The following is a 9957-nucleotide window of genomic DNA, read 5'->3' as shown; positions in this document are numbered from 1 at the left end:
TGTGTGTGTGCTCACGTATGCATGCCTGTTGTGTGTGTGTGCACATGCCTGTGTGTGTATGTATGCTTGTGCTTTGTGTGTGTGTGTGTGTGCTCACATATGCATACCTGTTTGTGTGTGCATGCGTGGGGGGGCTCATTCGGGAACTCTCAGGCACTGACACTCCCCTGTATCAGTCGGACAGGAAGGGATAGAGTCTACAACCAAGAAAAGCCAGCAACAAGTCGGGTCAAAGGGAGAAGAGAACAAAAAGGGGGGAATGAATTCAACTTCACTTAAACCAGCATCATATTCAGAATAAACTAATTGAATTCAGGTCACTGATGGAGGTCAGCAGGTATGATTTTACAGTCATTACAGACCTAGTTACTGTCAGATTAAAGCTAGCATCTACATTTCAGCACTTTTTGCAAGGACACCAAAGGGAAAGAGAGGTAGACTAGGATGGTTGGGTCAGGATGACCTCAGCATAGTAACAAGAAATGATCTTGGATTGGAAGATGTAGAATCCAGAGAGGTGGCAGAAGGCATCAATAAAAGGGAAACAACCCTGCCCAGTGGGAGTATGAACTCCCTAACTGTAGGAACAAGGTGGGACAGAGAATAAATCAGGAGATAATGAGGACATGGAACGAAAGCAGTGCATTAATCATGGGAGACTTTAATCAGAGAATCCCTCCACTGTGGAAGCAGGCTATTCAGCCTATCAAGTCAATACTGACCCCCTTTCCCCCTACCCTGTCTCTGTAAACCTGCATTTGCCATGGCCAATCCACCCTAACCTGCACATCCCTGGGCACTATGGGACAATTTAGCACGGCCAATCCACCCTAACCTGCACATCCCTGGGCACTATGGGACAATTTAGCACGGCCAATCCACCCTAACCTGCACATCCCTGGGCACTATGGGACAATTTAGCACGGCCAATCCACCCTAACCTGCACATCCCTGGGCACTATGGGACAATTTAGCACGGCCAATCCACCCTAACCTGCACATCCCTGGGCACTATGGGACAATTTAGCACGGCCAATCCACCCTAACCTGCACATCCCTGGGCACTATGGGACAATTTAGCACGGCCAATCCACCCTAACCTGCACATCCCTGGGCACTATGGGACAATTTAGCACGGCCAATCCACCCTAACCTGCACATCTTTGGACTGTGGCAGGAAACCCCATGCAAACACGGGGGGAGAATGTGCAAACTCCACACAGACAGTCGCTCGAAGGTGGGAATCGAACCCGGGTCCCTAGCGCTGTGAGGCAGCAGAGCCAATCCACCCCACGTGAGTGCACGCTTTGAATTTGGGTGATTAAACTTGGCCCTCAGAGCTCAGCGGCTTTCAGAAGGGTGTTCTCCCTGCCTGATGCTCCCCTCCCCCCCGCACCCCCCTCCCTGATGTAGTGATGGAAAACGATGATCAAGCCGACTGAATGTGAAGTCACGGTTTTCACAGTCAGTCTCTTGGGTGCTGGCTTGGTCCGCCGCCTGGCAAAAGGGTTTCCTGGCATTGTCCCGGCACCACCCCCCTCCCCAGGGCTGGTGGTGGGAGGGCTGCGCAGTGATTGGCTTGTCTCTTGGCGGCGCCACATGATTGTTTGTGAGCAGGTTTGGACAGCAGCCCACTCGGAGAACTGGGATCTCTGCGAAAACGCTGGGTCCTGGGCTGTCACTGTGATTAATGCCTTGCTGCTTTCAACCATCTGGTCTCTCCCGTGTTCCGTACTGCTTGCATTTTTCACAGGGCTTGCCTTCCCCCCCCCCCAACCACGTCTCGGCTGTTCACACTATCGGTCCCTTTCTGGCCTTGCTGCTCCCCCAGGAGTGTCCTCCCCACCTTCCCCAGCTCCCCAAGCCCACCTCCTTCATCACCGTTTCCTTTCCCTCTCGTGCCTTGGCCAAGTTTCGTGCCCCTTAAATGCGGAGTTACCTTACCCAATCCTGTTGCCCTCCTCCCATCCAAATCCCACTCTCTGGATTCCCAACTTTTCCATAATTCATTTATCAGGAGATGGGCTAAGGGCCAGCGTTCGGTGCCCTGACCCTAACTGCCCAGAGGATGGCGAAGAGTCAACTGTTTGCTATAGGTCTGGGGTAGCCAGGCCAGGTAAGGTTTGGAGATTTCCAAGGTAAGGTTTGTGTTCCCTCAGCCTCCCGCCTGTCCCTCCTGATGCTGCCTGCCTTGCTGTGTTCCCCCAGCCTCCTGCCTGTCCCTCCTGATGCTGCCTGCCTTGTTGTGTTCCCCAGCCTCCTGCCTGTCCCTCCTGATGCTGCCTGCCTTGCTGTGTTCCCCAGCCTCCTGCCGGTCCATCCTGATGCTGCCTGCCTTGCTTTTCCCTGCACCTCGCCTGCATTTTAACCTCCATTCTTCATGCTTTGTGCCAACTTTGTTCCAGTTACTATTGGCTTTCTTCGGAGTCTATCCCCTCAGCTGATCACCCTGTCCTCACACTGGTATTTCCATGGTTCCTGCATGTACCCTTGCCCCACTCCACCCCCCAAGCCATCTCACTCCCCGTGACCACACGCGTTCCTCTTGCACCCACCCATCCCACCCCTCCAAGTTCCGCTTGCCCCCACTCCAGGGTCACTTCTGTGCCCCCTCCTCCCCACCAGTCTCTCCTCATATGTCAGTCCCGCCATCCCGGGAATCAGTCTAGGAATCACTGCACTCCCTCTGTCACCAGAACATCCTTCCTCAGATACGGAGACCCCCATACTGCTCACAATACCCCAGGTGGTGATCTCACCCTGTACGATGGCAGCAAGACAACCTGTATCCAACCCTCTCTTTATCGAGTCACAGTCATAGAGTCATCCAGCACAGAAACAGACCCTTCGGTCCAACCAGTCCATGTTGACCATATTCCCAAACTACATCAGTCCCACCGCCTGCACTTGGCCTATATCCTTCCTAACATTTCTTATTCATGTACTTATCCGAACATCCAACATTTGGTTTGCCTTCGTTATTGTCTGCTCTCACACATACAGACTTATAGGGAACAAAATTCGCACTCAGGAAGCCTGTTCAAAACTTTAAAATCTCCTCAGTTGATTCCCCTCTGAAAGACACAAATAATTTTCCATTCACACCCCCGTACCAATGACACTGATCCTTTAATAGCCTCTTTAACTTCTTAATCAAACGGTAAACTCAGTAGCCCCCGGCTGAGATAATTGTAGCTTTTGAACCGCAGCTGAATGTGTGTGAAGCCATAACAACAGCCCTCGTGAGATCTCTCAGAAAGGGCTTTATTGCAGTGATATGATCAGAATGTCACATTGTCTGAACTACACCAGATGGCCTGTAAATTGAAGCGGACCAGGTGAGAATTTTTTAACAATCACTGACAATTTTTTTCAATCAACTTCAAAAGACAGTGGCGATTTTGAGATATCAGATCCATAATCGGCACTTACTGTTCCCTCGATAGTGCTTATATGAACTCTGCCCATTTGCATTGTGGGTAGGAAACAGTGAAAATAAGACAAAGGAGCAGAAATTAGGCCATTCAGCCCATTGAGTCTGCACTGCTATTCAATCATGGCTGGTACGTTTCTCAACCCCATTATCCTGCTTTCTCCCGCTAACCCTTGATACTCAAGAATGTCTCTATCTAGTCTTGAATGGACTGGCCTCCACAGCCTTCAGTGGCAGTGAATTCCCCACTCTCTGGCTGAAGACGTTTCTCCTTATCTCTGTTCTAAAGGATCTTCCCTTCACTCTAAGGCTGTAACCTCAGCTCCTAGTCTCTCCTACCAATGAGAACATCTTCCCAACATCCCCACTGAGCAGGCCGTTTGGTATTCTGAAAGTTTCAATCAGATTCCCCTCTTATCCTTCTAAACTCCATCGGGTATAGACCCAGAGTCCTCAAACGTCCCTCCTCTGAGGGGTAGTACATCCTTCATGAGATATGGGGCCCAATACTGTGTACAATGGAACCCACCACCAAGTTAAAGCACTTCACAACCTTCTGCACTTAATATTGAGTTCATCACCTTCAAACAGTGAACCCACTCGCATTCCCTCCCCTTCAATTCTTTGTCACCTTCTCTCCCCTACCCCAGTGGAATTGTCTATCCCCTTTCCAGTCTGGCGGTTAGACAAACCATTGTTCTGCCATTCTCACATTCTGATCAGTTAATGTGAACCATCCTTTCTCCCCCTAGCACTCCACCTCCCCTCATTATTATTACATAAATGCTGCTCCCTCCACACGTCAGTTGGGATGAAGAGTTATCGAGACTCAAGATGTCAGCTCGCTCTCTCTCCGTGGGTGCTGCCCGACTTGCTGTGATCTCCAGCACTTGTTTGTTGTCACCAATGTTCAAACAGCCCTGCTGCATTTACAGAGCGCCAATGTATGAGGTATCCCTTCCACCCTCTCTCCCGTGAAAAATTAGATTCTCTTGGAAACTGAAGGAATCCACACTGTGATCCCAAAGCTCTGTTGAAGAACTTGGGAAGTTATGATGCAGTTGTACAGGACGTTGGTGAGGCCGCACTTGGAGTACTGTGTTCAGTTTTGGTCCCCGTGCGATAGGAAGGATGTTATTAAACTGGAAAGAGTGCAGAAGGAATTTACAAGGATGTTGTCATGACTCAAGGGTCTGAGTTATAGGGAGAGGTTGGACAAGCGAGGACTGTTTCCTTTAGAGCGTAGGAGACTGAGGGGGGACCTTATACAGGTGTACAAGATCATGAGAGGCATGGATGGGGTGAACGCACTCAGTCTTTTCCCCAGGGTCGGGGAATCGAGGACTAGAGGGCATCAGTTTAAGGTGAGAGGGGAAAGAATAAAAGGAAACCTGAGGGGCAACATTTTACCCAGAGGGTGGTGCGCAGATGGAATGAGCTGCCAGTGGAAGTGGTTGAGGTGGGTACATTAACTACATTTAAAAGGTATTTGGACAAATCCATGGATAGGAAAGAGTTAGAAGGAAATGGGCCAAATGCAGAGAAATGAGGTTAGCGTGGACGGTCATTTTGGTCAGCATGGACCAGTTTGGGCCAAAGGGCCTGTCTCCGTGCTGTAGGATTCAATGATGCTACATCACGGGAGGTGACTGTGCTTAAATTTTGCCCACGACGACGATACTGAACTGCTCCCTCCCCAGCCAGATCTCTCCTCACAAATATTTTGAAGTTAGTTCACAGCCAACCTGGCAGAAGGCTTGGCTAAGTTAACGGTCGAAAATTATCTGCGAGTTATATTCCTCTCAACATCTTCCCACCTACAACCACGCCAAGTTGACAGAATTACTGGATGTGGATTGTCAGAAGCATTTTGCAAGTGTTTGCAAAACGTTTTCAGTCACAGGACAGGGACATCTCTGGCCATGCTAGCATTGATCGCCCATCCCCAGTTGCCCCCTTGACAAGAGAGCCCTGGACTGCCTTCTTAAATGCTGCAGTCCATCTGCTGTGAGATGGGGAAGGAGTTCCAGCATTTTGACCCAACAACACTGAAGGATGGGGAATGGCTTGAAGGGAACTTGCAGTGGGGTGGTGTTCCCATGTATCTGTTGCCCCTTGTCCTTCCGAATAGATGTGGTCGTGGGTTTGGAGGGTGCTGCCTGAGGAGCCTCGGGGAGTTGCTGCAGTGCGTCTTGTAGATGGTACACACTGCTGCTACTGAGCGTTGGTGAAGGAGGGAGTGGATGTGGTGCCAATCGAGCGGGGTCTGCTTTGTCCCTGGATGGTGTTGAGCATCTTGAGTGTTATTGGAGCTGCCCTCCCATCCAGGGGCAAGTGGGGAGTATTCCCTCACCCTCCTGACTTGTGCCTTGTCGATGATGGGACAGGCTTTGGGAGAGTCAGGAGGTGAGTTACTCACTGCAGGATGCCCAGCCTCTGATCTGCTCTTAGTGCCACTGTGTCTATATGGTGAGTCCAATCGAGATTCTGCCATGATGCCGATAGCGCATGATGGTAAAACCATTGAATGTCAAGGTGGAGATGGTTAGATTCAGTGATGGTAACACCATTGAATGTCAAGGGATGATGGTTAAATTCAGTGATAGTAACACCATTGAACGTCAAGGGGGCGATAGTTAGATTCAGTGATGGGAACACCATTGAATGTCAAGGGGACAATGGTTAGATTCAGTGATGGTAACACCATTAAATGTCAAGGGGCAATGGTTAGATTCAGTGATGGTAATACCATTGAAAGTCAAGGGGGTGATGGTTAGATTCAGTGATGGTAACATAATTGAATGTCAAGGGGGTGATGGTTAGATTCAGTGACGGTAACACCATTGAATGTCTTTCCCGTCTTTGAACTCCTCAGAGACTGAGGGAAAGGTCAGTTCCCTAAAATGGAAAGACGCGAAGCATATTTCGTCACCTTGCTGAAAGCAACATGTAACTTTCAGGGGTTTGAAGGTTTGAACAGCAAAGTGAGCAAAGCCATGACCAAGCTGTTTGATGAAGAAGTGATGAGCATGAGTTGGTTCGAAGATTAGCGTACCATTTATGGACTGAACTCAGCTGTCCTTCTGTATTAAACCTTGACAAATCATGAGGGACGAATTGTTCACTGGCCTGAAATGAAATAAATCTATTCCTTCCGCCTGGGAACCATTCTAGTAAATCTCTCCCATGCTGTCTCTGATGGAATAACTTCAAATCCCACACAGCAGCTGGTGGAGCTCAAACTCCATTTCAACTGGATTTCCGCCAGGGTGACCATGACAACCACTGTCAGGCGTCGTTTAAGGAACCATCGCTCATTGGCTCCCTGTCAGGAGGCCAATCTACTATCCTGGTCTGCTTGAAATGGCAGAGCGAACCACTTGCTACCACTCGGAGATCGATTACAAATTGACTTGTTTGGCAACTCCCGCATCCCATGAAACAATATCCCTCCCCTCACCGCTTGTTTGCCGCCATTGACGCTCTGTGTCCTGCTTCAAAACTAAATTCCAACATACTCTCTGGGGATTTTGTCATCACATCATTTGCAGATGGAAGGTCTCAGTCTCCATCATAATTGTAACTGCTTGAAGCATGGCATGCTGAGGGAAGCACGGTACACATTACTGCATGCAGAGAAACCCTATGTAGAATCATGGAATCCCTACAGTGTGGAAACAGGCCATTTGGCCCAACCAGTCCACAATGACCCTCCGAAGAGTAGCCCGCCCAGACCCAATCCCCTCCCCTGTAATTACCCCTGACTAATGCACCTAACCTACACATTATGGCCAACATCCTCTCACCTGCACATCACTGGACACTGTGGGACAATTTAGCACGGCCAATCCACCCTAACCTGCACATCCCTGGGCACTATGGGACAATTTAGCACGGCCAATCCACCCAAACCTGTACATCACTGGACATTGTGGGACAATTTAGCACGGCCAATCCACCCTAACCTGCACATCCCTGGGCACTATGGGACAACTTAGCACGGCCAATCCACCCTAACCTGCACATCTTTGGACTCTGGGATGAAACCGAAGCACCCGGAGGAAACCCGCAAAGACACGGGGAGAATGTGCAAATTCCACACGGACAGTCCCCGAGGGTGGGATCTAACCCGGGTCCCTGGCGCCGTGAGGTAGCCACTGTGCCGCATTTCTTAGCTTGAGCATTTTGACTGTAATATGTATTGATATCAACATCTAGGGTGTATTGATTCCTTCAGTGCCACGCCAATCTTATTCTTCAGCGGTAACTACTGAAAAGGATGAGGGCAGGAGATACATGGGAACACCACCCTCCCTGCAAGTTCCCACCACTCCCCGTTCCGACTTGTAAATGTATCGGCCAATCCTGGAATTTCCCTCTGTCAGGGCATTACCCACAGCACACGGACTGCAGCGATTCAAGATGGCAGCTCACCCCCACCTTCTCAATGGGGGGCAACTAGGGACGGGGCAATAAATCCTGTGCCCAGCCGGCGACACCCACGTCCCATCGAAAAATAAAATAAATGATGATTTACGTCTCTGCCAACGCAAGGTTTTCTAAGATTGCAAAGAGATCTTGATCAATTAGGTCACTGGGCTGAGGAGTGGCAGGTGGAGTTCAGTTTGGATGAATGCAAATTGTTGCATTTGGTAAAAGCAACAGAGACAAGACTTACACAGTGAAAGGTAGGGCCCTGGGGAGTGTTGTAGAACAGAGAGACCTTTGGGTTCAGGTACATCACTCTTTGAAGTTTGCATCATATATGGCCAGAGTGGTTAAAAAGGTGCTTAGCACGCTTGCCTTCATTGCTCAGACCATTGAGTATTGGAGATAGGACGTCATGTTGGGGTTGTACAGGACATTGGTGAGGCCTCGTCAGGAGTACTGTGTCCCATTCTGGTCGCCCTGTTACGGGAAGGATGTTATTAAACTGGAGAGGGGTCAGAAGAGATTGACCAGGATGTTGCCAGGAATGGAGGATTTGGGTTGTAAGGAGAGGCTGGATAGGCCAGGACATTTTTCCCCCCTGGAGCTTTGGAGGCTGAGGGGCGACCTTGTAGAGGTTTATAAAATTACAAGGGGCATGGATAGGATAAATAGAAAAGGTCTTTTCCCCAAGGTGGGGGAGTCCAAAACTAGAGGGCATTAGGTTTAAGGTGAGGGAGAAAAAGGGACCTTGGGGGCAACTTTTTCACACAGAGGATGGTACGTGTATGGAATGAGCTGCCAGAGGAAGTGGTGGAGGATGGTACTCTAGAATATAGAACATAGAACAGTACAGCACAGTATAGGTCCTTCGGCCCTTGATGTTCTGCTGACCTTTCATCCTACTCCATGATCAGACTGACCTACACACCCTTCACTTTACTGTTATCCATGAACCTATCCAAGAGTCGCTTAAATGTCCCTCATGTCTCTGACTCTACTCCCACTGCTGGCCGTGCATTCCATGCACCCACCACTCTCTGAGTAAAGAACCTACCTCTGACATCTCCCCGATACCTGCCTCCAATCACCTTAAAATTATGACTCCTCGTGATAGACATTTCCACCTTGGGAAATGGTCCCTATTTCCACTCTATCTATGCCTCTCCACATCTTGTACACCTCTATCAAGTCACCTCTCGTCTTTCTTCACTCCATTAAGAAAAGCCCTAACTCCCTCAACCTTTCTTCATAAGTCATGCCCTCCAGTCCAGGCAGCATCCGAGTAAATACCCTATGCACCCTCTCGAAAGCTTCCACATCCTTCCTATAATCAGGTGACCAGAACCGAACACAATATTCCAAGTGCGGTATAACCAGGGTTCTACAGAGCTGCAGCATAACCTCACGGCTCTTAAACTCAATCCCTTGCTAATGAAAACCAACAGATCATACGCCCTCTTAATAACCCCATCAACCTGGGTGGCAACTTTGAGGGATCTATGGATGTGGACCCCAAGATTGTTCTGTTCCTCCACACTGCCAAGAGTCCTGCCTTAAACCCTGCAATCTGCATTCAAGTTCGACCTTGGTTTTCCAAATAGTCGTAAATCTTGTCTCTCAGAATCCTCTCCAATACTCTCCTAGACATGACAACATTTAGAAGGTGTGTGAATAGGAAGAGCTCAGAGGGACATGGGCCAAGTGCTGGCAAATGGAATTAGATTAATCCAGGATATCTGGTCGGCATGGACGAGTCAGACCAAAGGGTCTGTTTCTGTGCTGTGCATCGCTATAACTCTAACCCCGTTAAGTGGCACAGTGACTCAGGTATCAGCACTGCTGCCTCACAGCACCAGGGACTCGGATTTGATCCAAGCCTCGGGCGACTGTCTGTGTGGAGTTTGCACAATTCTCCCCCTGTGTCTGTGTGGGGTTTCCACCGGGTGCTCCGGTTTCCTCCCACAGTCCAAAGATGTGCGGGTTAGGGTGGATTGGCCGTGCTAAATTGTCCCATAGTGCCCAGGGATGTGCAGGTTAGGGTGGATTGGCCGTGCTAAATTGTGCCATAGTGCCCAGGGATGTGCAGGTTAGGG

This window comes from Chiloscyllium plagiosum, chromosome 45, assembly GCF_004010195.1.
Source record: "Chiloscyllium plagiosum isolate BGI_BamShark_2017 chromosome 45, ASM401019v2, whole genome shotgun sequence".
Taxonomy (NCBI): domain Eukaryota; kingdom Metazoa; phylum Chordata; class Chondrichthyes; order Orectolobiformes; family Hemiscylliidae; genus Chiloscyllium; species Chiloscyllium plagiosum.
Note: the sequence above shows the minus strand (reverse complement) of the source record.